Below are 2,500 nucleotides of genomic sequence, written 5' to 3'. Positions count from 1 at the left end.
CTACCGCGGGTCTCTCGACCATCGAGGCCGGCAAACTATACCCTCGGTAAAAAATTTTTACGAGGGTGAAATTTTCATCGAGGTGTCGCACGTTAGACGCGGACGGGCTACCGCGGGTCTCTCGACCATCGAGGCCGGCAAACTATACCCTCGGTAAAAAAATTTTACGAGGGTGAAATTTTCATCGAGGTGTCGCACGTTAGACGCGGACGGGCTACCGCGGGTCTCTCGACCATCGAGGCCGGCAAACTATACCCTCGGTAAAAAAATTTTACGTGGGTGAAATTTTCATCGAGGTGTCGCACGTTAGACGCGGGCGGACTACCGCGGGTCTCTCGGCCACCTTTATCGTCGGTAAAAAATGTTGACCCTTGGGAATTTTTTCATCGGGAAGCCGAACGTAAGCGTCTCGACCATCGAAGGCCGGCCAACTATACCCCAGTCAAAAAGTATGTCTTAACAATTTTTTTTTGTCATCGGGAAGCCGCACGTAAGAATATTACAGCAGGTCTCTCCATGATACGATAAAATGTCAGGTAACGAAGGCAGGCATCGTACACCCTCTTGATCGGCCGTGTGCTGGCGTCCGACACCTTCGCGAAGGTTTGAACTAGGGTTGTCTCAGGACATAAGCTAGGGTTACAGTGGGTGCTAAGCCTAGCCCTAAGCCTAGCCGTAACCCTAACCCTAACCCTAACCCTAACCCTAACCCTAACCCTAACCCTAACCCTAACCCTAACCCTAACCCTAACCCTAACCCTAACCCTAACCCTAACCCTAGCCCTAGCCCTAGCCCTAGCCCTAGCCCTAGCCCTAACCCTAACCCTAACCCTAACCCTAACCCTAACCCTAACCCTAACCCTAACCCTAACCCTAACCCTAACCCTAACCCTAACCCTAACCCTAACCCTAACCCTAACCCTAACCGTTACCCTAACCCTAACCCTAACCCTAACCCTAACCCTAACCCTAACCCTAACCCTAACCCTAACCCTAACCCTAACCCTAGTAGTTATCGAGACCCGCTAGAGTCCCGCTGGACCATTTAAGGCCCACCGTGCACCTTATATGGTCCACAGAGAGAGATCCGTTGGACCTTCGATGGTCCACCAAGTCGCGTCAGAGAGAGGTTTGGTTCATATATGGTCCAGCCCGGACCATATATGCTCCAACGCGGACCATATAAGGTCCCAGAGACAAGCTGTACGGCTTGTCTCTGGAGCTTATAACGGCACGGTGGCCCTTATAAAAAAAGGTTTGAAAGAGTGGGTGAAGGTAACGTGGTCGGCCTGCTAGCGGGGTACCGCGGGGAGAGGTACGTGGTAGGCCTGCTAGCGGGCTACCGCGGGTCTCGACCGCGGGTAAAGGTACGTGGTCGGCCTGCCACGTACCTTTCCCCGTGGTAGCCCGCTAGCAGGCCGGCCAGCCACGTACCTTTCCCCGTGGTAGCCCGCTAGCAGGCCGACCACGTACCTTTTACCCGTGGTAGCCCGCTAGCTAGCAGGTCGACCACGTACCTTCCCCCGCCGTCGACAGCCGTGGTAGCGCGCAAAGCAGGCCGTCCGCGTACCTTCACCCGCGGCAGCCCGCTAGCAGGTCGACCACGTACCTTTTACCCGTGGTAGCCCGCTAGCAGGCCGTCCGAGTACCTTTACCCGCGGTAGCCCGCTAGCAGGCCGACCACGTACCTTTACCCGTGGTAGCCCGCTAGCAGGCCGACCGCGTACCTTCCCAGCCGTCGAGACCCGCGGTAGCCCGCTAGCAGGCCGTCCGCTTACTGTTACCCGTGGTAGGCCGCTAGCAGGCCCGTCCACGTACCTTTACCCGTGGTAGCCCGCTAGCAGGCCGACCGCGTACCTTCCCAGCCGTCGAGACCCGCGGTAGCCCGCTAGCAGGCCGTCCACGTACCTTTACCCGTGGTAGCCCGCTAGCAGGCCGACCGCGTACCTTCCCAGCCGTCGAGACCCGCGGTAGCCCGCTAGCAGGCCGTCCACGTGCCTTTCCCCGTGGTGGCCCGCTGGCAGGCCGACCGCGTACCTTCCCCGCCGTCGAGACCCGCGGTAGCCCGCTAGCAGGCCGTCCACGTACCTTTCCCCGTGGTAGCCCGCTAGCAGGCCGACCGCGTACCTTCCCCGCCGTCGAGACCCGCGGTAGCCCGCTAGCAGGCCGTCCACGTACCTTTCCCCGTGGTAGCCCGCTAGCAGGCCGACCGCGTACCTTCCCCGCCGTCGAGACCCGCGGTAGCCCGCTAGCAGGCCGTCCACGTGCCTTTCCCCGTGGTGGCCCGCTAGCAGGCCGACCGCGTACCTTCCCCGCCGTCGAGACCCGCGGTAGTCCGCTAGCAGGCCGTCCACGTACCTTTCCCCGTGGTAGCCCGCTAGCAGGCCGACCGCGTACCTTCCCAGCCGTCGAGACCCGCGGTAGCCCGCTAGCAGGCCGTCCACGTACCTTTCCCCGTGGTAGCCCGCTAGCAGGCCGACCGCGTACCTTCCCAGCCGTC

Source organism: Mytilus galloprovincialis, unplaced genomic scaffold (genome assembly GCF_965363235.1).
Source record: "Mytilus galloprovincialis unplaced genomic scaffold, xbMytGall1.hap1.1 HAP1_SCAFFOLD_201, whole genome shotgun sequence".
Taxonomy (NCBI): domain Eukaryota; kingdom Metazoa; phylum Mollusca; class Bivalvia; order Mytilida; family Mytilidae; genus Mytilus; species Mytilus galloprovincialis.
The sequence above is the reverse complement of the archived record's forward strand: the minus strand, read 5'-3'. Positions refer to the sequence as shown.